The sequence below is a fragment of the Alexandromys fortis genome, unplaced genomic scaffold, assembly GCF_014885135.2.
Source record: "Alexandromys fortis isolate MF-2015 unplaced genomic scaffold, M_Fortis_MF-2015_v1.1 scaffold_91, whole genome shotgun sequence".
Taxonomy (NCBI): domain Eukaryota; kingdom Metazoa; phylum Chordata; class Mammalia; order Rodentia; family Cricetidae; genus Alexandromys; species Alexandromys fortis.
This window is the reverse complement of record NW_026067968.1, coordinates 4,628,478-4,647,234: the sequence shown is the minus strand read 5'-3', so window position 1 is coordinate 4,647,234 and position 18,757 is coordinate 4,628,478. Positions and strand designations below refer to the sequence as shown.

General features: G+C 37.3%; 1 long non-coding RNA gene, 4 other non-coding genes and 1 pseudogene across 12 annotated transcripts in view; all 6 read right to left on the bottom strand.

Moving 5' to 3' along the window:
* Positions 1-8,831: 8,831 nt before the first annotated feature.
* LOC126509125 (uncharacterized) overlaps positions 8,832-18,757 on the bottom strand; it is a 37,586-nt gene continuing 27,660 nt past the window's right edge. Inside the window, exons 12-19 of one of the 8 annotated variants that reach the window (XR_007594059.1) lie at positions 18,546-18,625; positions 17,148-17,236; positions 15,451-15,535; positions 14,430-14,514; positions 12,155-12,205; positions 11,315-11,395; positions 10,505-10,589; positions 9,077-9,546 (exon numbers count right to left, since the gene is read on the bottom strand). This is a non-coding gene — a long non-coding RNA (uncharacterized lncRNA). Of the gene's footprint in view, positions 9,547-10,504; positions 10,590-11,314; positions 11,396-12,154; positions 12,206-14,429; positions 14,515-15,450; positions 15,536-17,147; positions 17,237-18,545; positions 18,631-18,757 lie in introns of all 8 variants that reach the window. The other 7 variants (XR_007594056.1, XR_007594057.1, XR_007594060.1 and 4 more) reach the window with 7 other exon arrangements.
* On the bottom strand, positions 11,000-11,071 carry LOC126509143 (small nucleolar RNA SNORD113/SNORD114 family). Its single transcript, XR_007594064.1, has one exon. It is a non-coding gene; the product is annotated as a small nucleolar RNA SNORD113/SNORD114 family (small nucleolar RNA).
* Positions 11,829-11,900, bottom strand: LOC126509146 (small nucleolar RNA SNORD113/SNORD114 family). Its single transcript, XR_007594066.1, has one exon. It is a non-coding gene; the product is annotated as a small nucleolar RNA SNORD113/SNORD114 family (small nucleolar RNA).
* On the bottom strand, positions 14,865-14,936 carry LOC126509175 (small nucleolar RNA SNORD113/SNORD114 family). Its single transcript, XR_007594092.1, has one exon. It is a non-coding gene; the product is annotated as a small nucleolar RNA SNORD113/SNORD114 family (small nucleolar RNA).
* Positions 16,761-16,832, bottom strand: LOC126509184 (small nucleolar RNA SNORD113/SNORD114 family). Its single transcript, XR_007594099.1, has one exon. It is a non-coding gene; the product is annotated as a small nucleolar RNA SNORD113/SNORD114 family (small nucleolar RNA).
* LOC126509172 (uncharacterized) lies at positions 18,149-18,216 on the bottom strand (annotated as a pseudogene).

Below are 18,757 nucleotides of genomic sequence, written 5' to 3'. Positions count from 1 at the left end.
ATACTTCCATGTTTGTTCTTCAAAATCAAACCTGCGATGCGACAAAGACGGAGAGGATGATCCCTGAATATTACTAAAATCTGTGTGCTCATCCCCACAGAGACAAACATGCAAATCCCCGCTTGCATCAGACCTCGGAAGGTCATAGATGCTTTGGCTATAAAAACATTTGGGAGGCTAGGTGCTGCACGTCCTGGGTTGTCCTTCCTTGCTCTTCCCTGAATAACCGGTATGTTCTTCCAATTACAGCATGAGCCACCATCAGCTCTCTGACTTGGAGCAGAATTTACATCTCTGTACTCCTGCTTCACAATAACAAGTACCATACACACTTATCTCCTAAGGACTATTTAGAGGACACATCAATTCTTTACAAAAACACACACAGTCAAGACACAAGAGTAAAAAGGGACAAAGGGAAAAGTAAGGGATCAGTGCGATAACGGATGCTAACCGGGGCACGAATGTGATCAAACTACGTTATATACATAGGTGAAAATGCCATAATGGAGCCCGCTACTACATACAGTTATTTATACTAATAAAAAGTTGGGGATAGAAAACTACTTTTTTGGGGGAGTTGGCCACCAGCAGGTGGCCCATGCTCCAATGGATAACCACACACCTAGGTAGGTGTATCTGGGAAGTACTATTCTAACTCTATAAGTTAAAAATATTTTAAAGACATGAAAATAATAGAGAGACATGTGTCTGGGAGCAGATAGAACCAAGTTATTGTATATACATATATGACATTTTCAAAGAATAAGAAAAAATATTATTTTTAAAAAATTAAAAGAATTAGTAAACTAGATTTGACCTTTTAAAATTTTGTGCTAATATTTAAATAAATTCTGAGTGTTTACTCATAGTTGTTCAAATAGGCTTGGTTTCCTGCACACTGATTCTATGTATGGTCACATTTTTAACACATACAGTGAGCAAAAATTCCAATGAAGGAAGAGCATTGGCTGGCCTCTTGGCCTCATCCAAATTACAACCCTTGTGCACATTATTAAAAAAAAGTTTAAAAATGTTATAAAAATCTATTCTCTCCATTCTACCATGCCTTTATCCTATGAATGATTCTTTAATGTCTTCTTTTTAACCAAACAGCTGGGAACTCACAACTGACCAGGACAAGGACGTTAGCTATGACATACTCCTGACTGTACTCATGATTTCACTCCTCAGATGAAGGAGGGGACCTTGTAGCTCCTTGCACTGGTTTCGGCAACGCCTGTATACTGGGACCATTTCTATCATCCTGGCCCAGGGACTGTGAGGTACATGGTCAAGAGCACAATTTAACCATCCCATTTACTATGCAACACCACTGTTTAATTTACTTTAGACACCGTCTCTATGCGCCATACTATGTTTAGTATGAATCTATCATAACTCTTCAAATCTCTGAGCTATGGATCTCTTAAGGCAGAAATTTGGAACAAATGGGGAGATCTCAAATGGAGCAATGTACAGCTAGGAAAATGCATGAGAAAACCTAGACCTCTGGAGGAGCACAGTGATGAACTCATAATCTGTGGAATTAAACACTCCCACTTGATGCATAGAGAGCTCGCAATCTCATCTTTAAACGTTATTTTAATTTGGATATTTGCATACCTTTGTCTAATTTACAAGAGGTCAAAAGCATACAAAATCACAAGTACCTGTGACTGAGACGATGAACACTTGCACATCTGGATGAGCTGGCTGCTGACATGGGTCACAGGCTTCTTCTATCTTCATCTACAGACAGCGGTGTTAGAGACATGGAATAACAAACCCTTTGCTGGTAAACAAGCTCATAACGTGGCTGCACTTTAGTAGACTCATCCATCTATCCTCATTCACAGCACTTGTGTTTATTGATTTACTTAAGACACATTAGCACACTGGGACAAGCTAGCAAAGGCCCTAAACAATTGTCCTGAGTGCTCCTATTGTCTGACAAGAGATTCCTTTCCAATAAAGAGAAAAGGAAAGGTTTGTTTTCAATTTTGTTTCGTTTTGTTTTGTTTTTTTAATTCTGGTTTTTGTTTTGGTTTTTGTAGTAGGCTATGAAGTGACATTGAACTATAATGATTTAATACTTGAGTTAAGACTTGATTTCATCCATGACTTTGAGCCGTCTGTGTTTAGACTGTAAATTCTGTGTGTGTTGTGGGGTGGGGGCAGGGATCGAGACAGGGTTTTGCTGTGCAACAGATCTGGCTATCCTGGAAATTGCTTTGTAGACCAGGCTGACCTCGAAATCACGGAGATCCATCTCTGCCTCCCGAGTGCTGTGATTAAAGGTGTGTGCCACCACAGCCTGGCTAGATTGTACATTCTATTGAGATGCATTAATAGATCAGAAAACTGTACCACTTCACTGAAAATAAACAAATAAATTTTTATGTATCATTCACATCAAACCACTGGATCATTAGCAAATGAACCCAGGAAGTGGACCACACTTCCTGTTTCTGAAAACCACCCAGCCTCGAGATATACAGGGTAACAGATCCTGTGTGACCACTAATATACCACTAATTGTAATCACTGGCCAAAACTTTGATGTGTCTTTTTTTTCTCATAATAAATCTACACTTGTTTACTAATTTATTTTTCAATTCTCTAACACCATTAACTGTCTATGAACCATCACTCATGGGAAGCAAACCTCCACAGTTATCCGTAAAGTTAGCCTATTTATGCCATGGAGTACATCTCTTTTATCAGCATTCACATTATAAAACTAATTAATCAGTAATCAATTCATCAATACAATGTTTCAGAGCAAATCCGTAATTTCATTGGCCATCATTGGCCTTCTTTAATTATAGTTGCTACTCACCAAACAGCAGTCACTGGGTATCTCTAACCGACCACCCAAACACATCATTGCCTCTCTTGCCACTTCATCTCACTCTTGTGTAAGAAGGGCTACTGTGCAGCTCGTAGCTTCTCAGAACAGTATACAAGGGTCCATCCTGAGAAGTACAGAGCAGAGAAGGCAAAATCAATACTGAGGTGACCTCCCCACCTGAAGCACAGTCAACAGCCTGGATTCTCCTTGTGCAAGGACTCACTGTAGTAATTCATACTAAGCCGATAGCCAGCACCAGTCCATTCATGCATTTCCCTTTCCTGATTCACTTTTGCATTTTCATTGAACAAATTATTAGTTTATGGATTCTACTGAAACACATGATTTAAAAAAACCAAACCCAAGACCAAGATATGTAAATCCCTCACTTTTTCTTTGTAGTTGGTGAACTTGGTGCCTTACATTATCAGTCAGCACCACATGTCAAATTCTATTGCCCTCTGACCCTAGAACTTATCCTATTTGGTACACAATGAGGTACATAGAATGATTTAGAACAAGGGCCCCAAATCAAACAAGACCTTAATTACTCACAGGGGTCTGCTATATGCTCTCGGTTTCAACACGTTGTTAAGCAGTTAGTGCGTCCATTGTGAAGAGGGCCAAACAGAGATAAAAAAAAAAAACAGAGAGAGAACAGTTCTCCATTAGTTTTCTTTTCAGTCATCTGATAACATAGTCATATAGGTGTCCATTAATGAGCAATAATATTTACTCATTTTCTGCCAATACAATAAATAAGTCCATGTCCAACACAAGACCATTGGCTGTCACTGGGAACTATGCACACCCTCCCCACCTGAAGATATAACACTATAACCCTGGGCCATCCATTCCAAAAAGCTTCAGTATTCTTAGTGTGCATTTAAACAGCACAGGACAATTGCCTCTCATCTCCTCATTAATTCATGTGTTTTATTTATTCAATACCTGCTACTTCCAAAGAAATCTAGAGGAACAGTCACTGGCATGCTGTCCACAACCCAGTGGATACCCTGATCTAAGGCATAAATGAGTAAATACTGATTAGATTTGATGAGTTATACTTTAAAAGACTTTGTTTTTAAAAAAGGAAAGGCATGGTGTTGGAAGAAGATGTGTTTAGGGGGCATAGATTGAACTGGAGGGAGGGAGTGGGCGGTAAGACATAGATGCATTATATACATGTATGAAATTTTCAAAAGAAAAATTTGTAATGTTATTCTATTTAAAAAGTATTTTTTATTCATGGGCACTAAGGTGAGAAAAGAGTCCTTGTATTTTCTTGAAAACTGTCAGGCCCAAACATGAATTATTCATCTTTTTTGACTCACATGTGACCAATTCAACAATGGTTCTGGGCCATGATTCTTTTCTTCATCGTCATCTACATGTGATTGTTATTTAACTCATTAACAATAAAGTTGGAGCTATGGATAAAAAGTCAAAAGCAAGGCCCTTAAATGTGCTTATCATTTATATGGACAATCATTTGTTGTCTTAAGATATGCTACATATATTAATCAATATGATGTTTGATGCCAACACCACATTTTTTACTAGGGCATTGTTAACATGCCTTGAATACATTTAATGCTTTCTTACATGGTACAATAAATGTCTTAAAGCAAACCTCCTACACCTAGACCAGAACTTCTATTACTCAGCATGCACTACATGCTCCCACACACAGGGAAGAGCCTAGAATTCCAGAACACTAGAGAATACTTAAGCCTATTTGTTCTGGGGTATACAAAGAAAAGCAAACAAAATCCCAGTCAGATGCCACAGCAATATCAATCTGCCCTCCACTTGCCCGGGCCTGCCATTTCTAGTGATATATGAAAACATTTGCTGGTTCTATCTAAAGAAAGTCGGCACAATTGAAGTTTCATTATTTCTTGTGTCTACCATCTTTAAAGAAATAAGACACATGGATTGTACATATTTCCTATTAAAACTTTCTGTTTAATGTATAGTAATGTAATGCATGTGCATATAATTTTACAGTGGTAATTTTTTTGGGTCAGGTCTAAGAATATTACTCTCTCAACTTCCCTAATACCTATCTCTAAAGTCACTAACAGAGATAATAAACTGTATCGATTGTGTAACCAGACCTCAGCATGACAGACTTAAAACACACATCACTGCACCTCATTAAACCTATATTACCATCATTGGCCTTGTTTGGGACCTCTTTATTCACACTAATTTACATGTGTTTATTAAACAAGTAATTTAATTCAATAGTCCTAATTTAAAAAACTAAGATTCGTGAAACTTAAGAGCGATATTCTTCGTGCCTTTAGGATTCTCAGCAATCCTCATCTCATGTTCTCTAATTATCATCATTGAATTTATAAGTGTAATATTTCATGCTAATTCCTTCTTTATCATTTCCCAGGGCTGGCCTTGTAGAGACGTCTTTCTACTTTTAATAATGTCATAAATGCTTTAAGAAAAACTCACAAGGTACTCACCATTCAATTCGCACTCCACCCATGAAGCAAGCCGCGTGGCAGGGTCCCTCGCTAGCAGCAATGCGTGGTTCCTCGGAGAAAAGACAAAGAAGGTTAGAAAGACTACCCTCCTGTAGTCCTCTCCCATCCTCCTCACTAAGTCACTCATTCATGGATTTATGAAAACTATTGTGCCATAAATACCTGTTTCAAAATGACCATATTTGTGTGACCATATTTGCATTGTACGGACACATGATCATAATATTAAGGACTGTTATTCAATACACTGCCGATATGATCCTTAATAAAGAAGTTGGGCCTTTGATCCATGCTTCTTCTTAACATGCTTTAATACACAGTTGACATTAATGTTTCATGCCTCCTTGCATATATTCATAGTAGGGCGAGGCTTTATTTACTTATATTCAAGTTTACTGGTCTACAGGATACTTTTATCAATAAAAGGAAGTATGTAATGACAAAAATTAAAAAAAGGTCCTGGACCAGTGAGATGATTCAATGGGCAGAAGATCCTGCCCGAGTCAGATGACCAATCTCTGTGACCCACATGGTAGAAGGAGAGACTGATTCTCAGAAGTTTATCCCTGGCCTCCACAGGTATATGCTGTCAGACAAACTGCCACACCCCTCCTAGACAAATATACATAACAAATAAGATCATTGTCTATCCCTAACCCTCCTCCATAGAATCCTTAACAAGACAAGTTAGTGTCTGGGCCTCAGTCTCCCAGTGGCACAGACAATGGAGGAGCCCTATGCCACTGAATGACCACCACTGGGCTTAGTCTGAGCCCATCTTTGTTCTCATCTGAAGTTGTTTATTGGTTGGCTCATTGATTTACTAATAATATATGAATTAATCACAAAAGCTCAAGGACATCCATGTCCCTGCCATTTGTCTTTGGAATTAATCTCTAATTGAATAAGCCCGTCAGCATCAATTATCCACAGAGTTGCCAATATCAATGAATCAAGGTACTTCATACAACTACTATTCATCCCTTGGACCATGTTTGTCTTTGAAAAAACATAGTCATACTTATTTTAAATGCTACCATGAGTATACTTAAAAACAAACAAACAAGTAAATAACTCTGTTACATTGGACAGAATGCACCTACCCAAAGAGGCAACGATGAGGACCAGTCCTGTAGAACACAGAAGCCAGTTCACATTTTAGCCTAGGGCATCAAAAGCAAAACAGACAGAAAGGAGATTAAGACAGTCCATGTTCATTCATCAAGTTACTTATGCATATAGAAATTGAAATAATATATTTTAATGCTTTTTCGGTTTTGACACCTAGTTTACAGGTTTTATACTTGTTAATCTGTATCTTTACATCTACTCACGCAGTCACATTTATCTGTGTACAGTACAAGAATAAATCTGCTTAAAAACAATCTAAGGAAAAGGTCCCTTTGCGCTCCTAGCATCCATGCCTAAGGGCCCTTCAAACACAAATGATACATTTTATTGTGACTTTACCGGACCTGACAGCTTCAAATAGACCCACTGTGGGATTCATAGGCCACTATCAGCAATGCTGGGCTGACTACACTATTCTCATCTAGTTTGTTAATTAATCTCTCATGACAATACAACAAATATCTATTAATTATAAAAACAGTTTTCAAAAAAAAAACCCTGTGGTGTTTCCATGGGCTTTGCAGAGGGAGGGTTAGATTAAATCAGACTCACCTGTCTGATACTGCTGCACTGTGTACTAGGAATGGGCACAGACACACCCTTTTCCCCACCTTTCCTTACTTACTGTTTGTACTGAGTAATCGAATTTTCTTAATGGCAAGGACTTATGTAGCCCAGTGTGGCCTCAACCTGACTGCATACTGAAGTGGACCCTGATAAAAATTGAGACATTGCTTCCATTGACCCTGGTACCTTTGAGTCACTGTTTGGTCACTTGGCTGTATCTGATTTTGCTTAATGTATATTTCATAGTCTAAGAAAAACCAGACAACGTTGAACATTTACTAACCCAAAGCGAGAATACCAGCCATTGCCTAGATTCTGTCATTACTATTACCCACAAGAAAGATCTCTTCTTACTTGTCCCTTGGTCAATTATCACTATTCATTAGCATTAATACTCTTCATAGAGCTCTTTTTTGTTATAAATATATGACAATATGCCCCTTCGTTACTTATTCATAATTATCCATTGATTCTTTATACTTTTCCATTACTCACAATAAAAACATACCTCTTTAACATGTCCGACTGAGTGTTTGATTGTACACTCTCTTATTGATTTCCTGACTGCAAAATAATCAAAACCTGTGAAAAACAAACTCAGACAAGACTCTTAGGAAACCCTGACTCTATCTATAGCATTCATTCTGGAGTGGGGAAAAGTTAGAACTATTTTTCTCTTGGGCTTCAGTGTCCCAGATGCAATTCACCACCTGTGACTCACCCCAGCAGTCCTATTGATCCGGATTCTGGCTACTTCAGGTCTTATTATCCAGCCTCGCTTACCAATTAACTCTCTAGCTACCTGTAAAGACTCAACAGCTACAGACTAATGCGCTCTAACCATGAACAGACCTTGCCAAGATCTTCACCAATGTAGGCAATCATCGGCTGAAATGATATGTAACTCACTGGGACTCATTAAGATTCTAGGTATAGACTGACCAGTGCAACACCACATATCAATTCTGTGTTCACCATGGCTGCTTTTGTTCAGCTATATTTGATAGGGTTCAAGTGAGCCACGTATATACATCAAAACATTCATGGCAACACACATGAGTTCTACGCTCCAACCCTACAGAGCTACTCACATAGCAATGGCTGGAGACAAATCTCAAACTCAGCCCAAGAGTGTCCTTTTCAAGGAACATAATGTAGAATACTTCATTTAAAAAATATGCCCCTGTCTCTCTTAAGTCATTGCTGCCATGGTTAATTCATTTGGTGACTTAAATATTTATTTTTCAATACTTATATTTTCTGGATAGAACACACAAATGTTATCATTTGTCCATATTCGGGGAGGGTCATTAACAAGAAGGTCTACTTGGATCATTGGCCACTTTCTTTTTTAGTACTGGAGAGAGAACCAAGACCTTGTGAATAATTGGCAAAGGCCTGTCCCACTGACTGAGCTTCCTCCCCATGTGGATAGAGACATACATGTATGTATACTCTCAACTTTTCATAGCCCAAAAGACAACACTTTAATATTTTAATTTTCTTCTAATAGCAAAATAATTGCTTCTACCTTTCTTTTAAAAGATATTTTAGTTAATATTCATACATACATGTAATACCTTAGGGTCAGGTCTAACCACATCCCACAGGGACATCAGTATTCTCAACATCTTTTATCTTGTGATGTGAGGATCCATTCACTCATATTATTTGTTTACATTTCCAGTGATCCATCCATCCAATTTCAATAACTGTACTTCACACTTTTTTTAGGGATAGAAGAAATGCTTTTATTGACAATATACTTTTTCATACAATATATTTGTATTATGGTTTCCCATCCCCCAACACCTCCCATCTCCTCCCTATTTACACACCCACCCAAATTCCCACTAATTATTCTATTGTCTCATTACATTTCCTCCTAAACTCATTACATTTCCTCCTAAACTAAGGAGGAGGAAATATAAAGGCAAACAAAACAGAATAAGCCAAAAAAAAAAAAAAGAGCCTATGTAAAATCACCAGAAACAAATACAGGCTCTGAGACGCATACAATCACAGACATATAAAACTCATAAAAACTAATACCAGAAACCTCAATATACAAGCAAAATGTCTGTTGGGTAAGAAAAAATACCCAGACAAAGCAATATGTGTCACAAGGTCTTCCAAAAATGCCATCGAGTTCATTTTGTATTGGTCATCTGAGCATGGAGCCTGCTCTTAGGAGTGGTCTATGTATCCAGGGAGATTCCATTGGAGAAAAAGAGTTTTTCCTCTGAGCGAGTCTATCGAGTGGAGATAGCTTCCGAGTTAGGGATGGGGGCTTGTGTCCACTGCCCCTTTCAGTGCTGGGACCCCATCTGGCTTAGACCTGTGCAGGCCCCATGCACACTGTCACAGTCTCTATGAGTTCAGATCTGCATCGGTCCTACTGTATCTAGAAGGCCTCGTTTCCTTGGTGTCCTCCATTCTCATTGGGCCTTACAATCCTTGCACCTCCTCTTCCATAGGGTTCCCTGATCCCTGAAGGGAGGGATTTGATGGAGACATCTCAGTTAGAATTGAGTGTTCCAACACTAGAGGGAATACTTTTTAAAACAGCATGTTCAGGCAAATGAGACATTACTGCTCTAACTAGTTTCAATGTGACAATCAGAGGCATCTGCCACCATCTTTGTCACATTGATGAGTAGGGGTACAAAGCCAAAAGGTGGCGTGAAACTATGGTGGCATGCACTCACTGTCCTTGCTCAGTTTTCTCCATCACCCAGATAAACATTAGCTTTCCTAACCAGAAATGACTGCGCATGCGTGTGCATCACTATTGTTCATTTGTCTATTCATATTCATAATTTAATTATCAGCCAAAAAAGTAATATTCTTAAAGGTCGTATCTATTTGTTTTTGTGGTGTTGAAGATAGAACCCAGGTGAGGGTGCTATACCACTGAACTAGCAACTGCACTTGCCCCTATGTTACCCTTAACTTATTTCAGTGTTGTTAATTTGTGACTATAGATTGTCTTCCTTCATGACATTTTCGTAATTGCATGATGCTTTACTTTTAATACTGACAATTGTTTATTGACCCTTTTACTAATGTTAATACAAATTACAAAAATAGTATAAAAGCACATGAATATACCCATGAATCTTTTCACCAACTCACTACAGGAGTATTATCAACAGAGGTAGTACCTCAAGTTTCCTTTGATTTTAACATCTGGTATTTAACATCTGGTATTCACCATATATAAAGTGGTGGTAACAAGGTATTTTTTATTGGTTCAGGTCAAACCTTGAAAAAATTCTATGATTCTATATTTATGGTTAATGACAACTGCCTTTTACTGACCATTGTAGGCACCTCAGATCTCTACATGGAATATACTCTAGGAAAGCATTTAAGTGTAAGCACATCATATCTCTACATGGAACATCCTCTAGGAAAACATTTAATAGATGACGGAATCATTACTCACGATTGTAGCCATGACCCTAACAACACAGGCAACCTTGGAGGTGAGGACCAGGCAGAATCCACCCATTGTTCTGGATTTGGCCTTTCTGAGAAGGACAGACAAGAAAGGACTGAGAAGTTGTTCTGCTCACTCAATTTATCATCCAGTTACCTAGTCGTGCGTGCTTTCTCTTGGGAAGCGAAATAGCACTGAATTTCCTACGAACTCAAAACCAGAACATTGGCCTGTGCTTCTACAATCCACGTCAGAGAGAAGGGATATATAACAGCTACTAATGAAATATTAATACTTCCAATATATAGTAGTAATGACTATATCCTCATTCAATAATTTTAAGAAGTGTGATGCCCCATTACTTATAATTGTATCTTATGAATCTATTGATTTTTCATGGATCTATTTGCAATATAACCAAAACCATTAACACGAACAGCAAGGACATATGTGTCCTCTGTTCTCACATGTGTGGAGAGGACCACTTCTAAGAGTCAGTGTGTGGACCTCAGCCTTCCAGAACTGTAATCAGGATGTGTGACTTACAGGCTACCAGTGGTCATCACTGACCCAAAATAGGACCTTTCCTTTTCAATTAATTTCTACATTTGTTTATTAATTAATCTGTTATTTTATCAGTAACTTTTATGTGACTCTGAAGCACAAAGTGTTAAGTGTTGATTAACTGGCATAATGTTTGATAGCCAGAGTTATTTCTCAGTCAGCCATAGTTGGCCTTAGTGGATGTTGGATGATGCTTTTACCAATAGTATAAAGAACCCCCCCAACCGAATCCAGGGATTTTACTGTACTCACATTGGTCTCTGTCTTCCTGACATGTAGGGTAACTGTCGACTCGTTGACCAGAATGTGAACATCAGTCAGAAAGCATCTATGCTGACAGTGCAAAGAAGAATAATTGCAAAAAAATTATATTCTATCCTTTATTCTTTCATTTTGTATTCCATTTTTAAGTCACTTGGGTAGGACCTAAACTGTCACAGTTTGGTTTACTTGATGAAACAATAATGAATACCCAAGCCCCAAACAAAACGAAGGCTCATTATTGTAACTAAGTGTATTGCTCTTACATAGTACATCACTATGTCATTCATTTTGAAACAAGCATGGTGCCCATGCTTGTACTATTTCTCAACTAGCATGGTACTCATGCTTGAGCTGCTTACTTTTTATTTATATATTTGCACAAGGATTCTATAATTAACCCAATTTTAAGAACAAAATGAAAATTTGAAAGATGAATGACATACTTCACCATCCCTAAGCAGTGCCATTAGAATCAGAACATACACACTAGATGCCCGAAGGTATGGAACTCAGACTTCCAGACCTGTTGTCATGATCCACGGCTCATACCCAACAAGATGTCATCACTGATCCAACCTTGGCCTCTAGTTTCTCTTGTTCTCTTGTTTACTAGCTGGTGATTCATTCACTAATGAAAATTATATAATTATGAATCATGAAAACCAGCTATCTCTAGGCTACTCAGTGACTATATCAATCTTAATTTCAAAGGACTGGTTAGTTAGTCAACCAAGTATTTCATGATATTTCTCACTGGGCCATGGGTCCTTGGGTTTCTTTATGAAAACAGGGCAAAGAATTAAAACGAAGACAAAAACTTTGACTCACGTGGGTCCCTATGATGCATGAACCCGGTGACCAGTGATGAAGGCGTCTATTCTGAGAGTATAAAATAAAACAAAATATGAATGGAATCCTATTGTGTCCATATTCATTTGTATTTTATCTTTCAGTCATTAGTCATTCAAGAAAGACCAACTCGGAGATGACTAACAGATATATTTTAGAGATTTTTAATCCCATAATGCTTTGTCTGCGCATTTTAATTTGAACCTTATCAGTGTTTTATTTATATATTGTAATTTCCAATTCGGTTTTTATGGGTTTTCTATGTGCATGTTTGTCCCTGCATGTGAATGTCCTTCATTAGCTTTTCTTTCTTTGGTTTTTCTAATGTTTTTTTTTGCTGTGTTCTATTCTGGTTTGTCCACTTTTTGCTGTTGTTGCTATTTGCTTGTTTGTTTTCTAAAGAGATGGAGAGAAAGAAGAGAATGTGTTGGGTGGGTCTGGAGGTAGAGAGGATCAGTGAGGAGATAAGGGAGGGGAACCATGATCAGAATATATGGTATGAAAAAAACCTAATCTCAATTAAAAAAGAAAGTATCAAGGGCCAAAAATAAAAACAAACAAAAGGTAACTGGTGTGTGACGGTACTTTCTCTTGAGAAATCCACTGGACCCATGGAGGGGAAAAGTTTCCTTGTGTTCTCATTCTAAGCCATGATTAGAATACCTCAGAGTCATTTATCTCTGAATTAACTACCATTATTTTAAATATCATTATTATTTCTTGCTGTAACAAACAAACTGGCCTTGAAATCCCAGTCCTCTGGTCTTAGCCTTTGGGACCACAGGGATATCACTAAATCAGTGTTATTATTGGTTTTTGATCTCATTTTATTGGTCATTTTGGAACAAACAGAATATAGTTACATTTATTTTGGGGGAAAATAAATAGCATTGAACATAGCCTTGACCCTAAAAGAATAAGTTCCTTATTTACTATTTTAGCCAGAAATATAAAACTTTGGTCTTTTTATGGATTAATAGAATTACAGTGTTTTTGAATTCATAAACAGCATCATTCTTATATGTGGGAAATACTTCTCAATCTAACTATAATTATGAATAATCTTGTTATAACTTATTCATTGATCCAATTAGAAAAAAAAGAAAAGAAAAGTCATGAACATGAAAAATAGTATTGTCAATGAAAGAATGAGTTGAAAAACAGGACCCTTTAACATGACTGACTTTACCCATATCACAATGTGGATCTCAGCCTTCCAGACATATGGTCATGATCCCATAAAGGTTTAAAGTATAATCAATGATCTTGTCCTCAGATTTCTTTATGATTCAAAATTACCTCAATAGTACCAACGATCAATGTAGATTAGTAAAGAGGAGGGTTGATGTTGGATCAATGATGGCGCTTTACCCAGCTAACAAGTGCTGAGCGCAAAATAAAGAACAGCTTGAAAAAACACTCAGACCAAAACAAGAACACTCACCATGCTCACACCATGTCTGTTCTACAAAGACAAGACCACAAAGTTCATGACCAAGAACTGGAAATTGCCTATGGTTATCCATATATAAAAACACAGGAATATAAAAACACCAATGTTCTGCTTACTCATTCAAATACATTGCTTGCGTATACACCACCCTTCTTCTCAGCCATTTAAGTATGTGTCCCATTATGATCTGTTGTTTTAAAAATACACTGGATATGGCTTTGGCCGTGCCAAAATCATTATCTGTAATTTTACTTCATGTGGTATCCTAATTCATCATATCTGAAATAAATTTTTGGCTTGTTGCATATTATCCACATTCTTGTAAATAACTGAACCTTAATTTAAATATGCTGTGCTGATTTATTTTATTTATATTTATATCCAATTATTAAGGCACAGCATCCCTCACAGCTGATGCTAGGATAACAAGTATAAACTATATACTTCGCAATCTGGATCTAAGATATTCAGAGCTGTAGTGATGATCCACAACTCATATGACACCAATGGTCGTCAGTCTGGCCCTTCTCTATTAATTTTTATTTTATGTTTATTGAATTATAGGTAACTAGTACTACTGAGAACGTAAACAATACATAGTTTGCTCTACTGAATATTTCTTTTGAAATATTACGAATCAAAAGAGTTGATCACAAAACTCATACATACGCTTACTTTGGTTTTAAAAAAAGTGTTGTTTCATTCACAGGGCATGTTAACCATTTGGCAAGCAATGATTCATTAAAAGTAACTAGTATTAAAAGTAACCCAAATGAAAACGTGAACACTGGCCATACTCACACAGCATCTATCATATGAACAGAGAGCAGATCACGGGCCTCATAATGAAGGATGAATGTAGAAGTCAGCTGTAGTATATTCATCTCTGAGAGTACAAAGCAAAATAGATCATAAAAAGATTAAGATTCTATTCACTTCTCCATGTCCCTTTCTTCTTATCGTCTAAATGTGCATTACAAAACTATACATTCTTTCTTGATAAAACAAAGGGTTATGGGTATAACTCTAAGAACACTGCATATAATTTAATTTAATATGGCATCCTCACTCATGTCTAAAGGAACAACTGTGTTTGGTATATAGTTTCAGCACTCCTATAGAAGTACGAGTATAAGATGCCTTCTAATTTATACTTATTAGTATTTTATATAATTTTAAAAATAGACAATTCCTAAGATTGTCACAAAAATCGGTAGGTGCTAGCTCTTTTATGATGTGGACCTCAGACTCCCAGACCTGTAGTCATGATCCACGACTCATACGGCACCAATGGTCATCACAGATCCAACACCATACCTCCTCTTCTTGTAATTTATGTTTGTTTATTGAGCAATTGATCAGGGCTACAGTTAATATAATTATGAATCATAACTATGTAAAGGACATGATCATGATACATACATTCGAGCCCTATAGGATCTTTTGCAATCATGGCTCTTTCTTTTGTTACATACTGCAAAGTGTCAAACTTTTTTTTGCTTTTTTTTTTATTGAGAAAAGGAAAAGTTTCCGCCTCCTCCCAGCCTCCCATTTCCCTCCCCCTCCTCCCACCTTTCTCCCCCTCCCCCACTCTTCTCCCCCTCCCTCTCCAATCCAAAGAACAGTCAGGGTTCCCTGCCCTGTGGAAAGTCTAAGGTCCTCCCCACGTCCATGTTCACCTTCTTAAACTGTCAAACTTTTAAAAATCTATTCTGTGCTACGATTTGTCAAGAGCTCTTCATTGGAGATGATAGTCTTTATCAATGCAGAGAACAGCCTTTGAGGAAACCCAAATCAACACGAGAACACAGACCGTACTCACACTGTGACAATGTTATCAATCAATAGAGTTGATCACAATACTCATGACAGAGGGAGAATGTAAAATCAGCTCAATGACATCCATTCTGAAAAAAGGAAGGGAGATCATAAATAGATTGACAGTCCATCTTCCTACCCAGGTAGCCTCCCTACTTTCAGTACTGCTCTCTTGGTCCTACATATTGATGTATGCGTGACATTAGGATGTGTTCTCCATGAGAAAACAAAGAATTGACTCTTACACTACCAAGGGCATTTCCTGTAGTGTTAATTCATATGCTATCCGCAGTCATCTGCTCTGGAGGAACCACTGTGTTGGGAATACATTAGCACTCTTAATGTTGAGTTAGGCCTTACTTAGAAAATTCATTAAAAATTTATTTTATTTATTTAACTATAAAAGTAGACTATTTCTCATGTCTCCTGCCAGGATCATGGTATGATGCTAGATATTTTTTTTTATGTAGACCTCAGGCATCTAAACCTACAGTCATGATCCACATATCATATAATACCATTGGCCACCATTAATAATTTAGGCACATTTATTGAGCAATTGATTGCTAGTACTATCAAGACAATTATGTTCACAAAAATTTAAGGACAAGATCCTTAAAAATACTTAAGAGTTCCTCAAGATCTTTGCTAAGCTGAGTACCCATTTCATTACACAGTTTAATTTAGCAAAATCTTTTTAAATATTGGTCTTACTTGTTCTTCCCAGATAATAAGTAGTCCTTTATCAGTAAAGGAAATAGGCTTTCAAAGTAACCCAAAACAATATAAGAACACTGACAATATCCACATTGACAATATCCACATTGTCTACATTACAAACTCCACATGCTCATCAAAGCTCAGGCCCAATGTAGGACGTATAAATTGCCGTGGGGGTATCCATTCTATGACTACAACTCAGAACATGGTGTAAAAGAAGAACATTGTCTTTACTGCATTTTATTAGACAATTCGTGCAATCTATCTGCTTCTCTTGCCCTTTTCATCTCATCCTCATCCATGTGCACTGTTGTTATTATTATAAATAACCACCATTTGTTATTCTTTGAGGAAACAGGCAAGTATGGCGTAGACACTACCATGAACACTGGCTATCATCTTAGTTTACATGGCACCGGTTAAACATACTGACAGAAGAAATTACTTTGTTTTTGTATATATAATTAGAACTCTTATTGTGGAGCTATGACTTATTTGGTAAAGCCTTATGCAGGTATTTTTCATCTAATCAAATGTAGGAAATCATTCATAACTGCAGCTATGATCATGGGTATAAGGTAGCTATTTTATGATGTGGACCTCAGACTCTCAGACCTGTAGTCATGATCCACGACTCATACGGCACAAGTTGTCATCACAGATCCAGCATCAGCCCTCCTTTCCTTGAATAATTTACGCATGTTTGTTGAGCAGTTTACTGTTAAGATATTATGAATCATAAGTATATCAGGACAAGATCTATGACTTTATTTGAATGTTCCTCAGACTCTTTAGACATGCTGAGGATCTAGGTTCATTGTACATTCTTAATTTAATCATTTTTTAAACATTGTGCATGATGCACATGCCAAATTTTCTCTGTTGGACCTAGATGCTTTTCCAGGATCTTAGAGTATTTTATCAATACAAGAACAGCCATTATAAGCAACACAATCCAATATAAGAACTGATTGTACTCACACTGTGTCTATATTACGAACCCAAAGAGCTGACCATGAAGATCATAATGAAAGCAGAAGGTGTAAATCATCTTTGGGTGGAAATCCATCCTGAGAGTACAAATCAGAAGAGAATATAGAAAGATTGACATTCTGTTCACTCATCCATGCACTATGCTACTTGCCTTACCCATCTCTTATCACTCATATAATTATGCGTGACAATGAGATGAGTTCTTCATGGGGGGAATTAGACCTGGCTGTAACCCTACCAAGAACATAGTTTTAATTCATGCGGTATCCTCAGACTCGCTGCATGAATAAACTATTACATTCAGTATACCTCAGCAGTACTCTTCCTATGGAATTCTGTCTAATTGAAGGATGTCTAATAGGCATGCCACAGTGGTTGGGTAAAGCCCACAAGGCCTCAGTCCTACACAATTAAAGGCAATTAAAAAATTCTGAAATTGGAAGCAATAGTCTTCATGGAAGAGCAAACCAATTGGTTAACCAATACCAAAGGGTCAGCCCTGAAAACATATATATGGGAAATGTTATATATAAACTGAGCAGATTATATTAAGGAATATGTGTGTGTTTGTGTGTGTGTGTCTGTGCATGTGCGCACACACATGCGCACATACAACAGCATAAATTTGAGTCAGACTAATGAGGGGTATATGAGATGAGAGAGAAAAAAAGAAAAGATGATATAATTCAATTTTTTTAATGTAATAAAAATATTTAGTATAAACAGTTAATTTTGTTCGTATTTTTATTAAGTGTAAGAGTAGGTTATCGTATACTTCTGCTACCATAGTCGTGGGTATAAGCTAGATTTTTTTTAATTTATTGATTTATTATATATAAACTTTCCAGGATACAGTGCCAGATCTCATTACAGATGGTTGTGAGCCACCATATGGTTGCTGGGAATTGAACTCAGGACCTCTAGAAGAGCAGCTAGTGCTCTTAACCTCTGAGCCATCTCTCCAGCCCCCAAGCTAGATAATTTATGATGTGGACCTCAGACACAGACTTGTAGTCACAGTCCGACTCAGAAGCTACCCACGGTCATCATTGATCCAACATCATCCCTCCTCCTGTCTATTAATTTCTGGATGTTTGTGTAATGATGGCTAATTATAACTTTGGAAATGATCATTAACAACAAACATCCAAGACGAGATCCCTGACTATACTTCAGGACTAGTCAGCATATCTGGCACATTGGTGATCCCTTTGGTTGCACAAACTTAGTTGAGCAAAAAATTTTAACTATCGCCTTAGACCCATACGCCATACTGACAATTGGGCCATGGTTGCACTTGTGGATGACAAGAAGCACATATTTCATCAATACAATAAATAGCTGGTAAAGTATCGGAACAAAGACGTGAATATTGACTATACTCACACTGTATCTATGCCACGAACAAACAGCAGATCAAGAAGCTGGTAACAGAGGACGAATGTCTAAAATCAGCTTTGGGGTATCTGTTCTGAGAGCACAAGACAAAAGAGAACACACAATAAATTGATGTTCTGACTACATACCAATGCAATCTATCTACTTCCATTACCCCTCTCTGTTTATCCCTATGTATATCAATCCACTATCATGTGTTC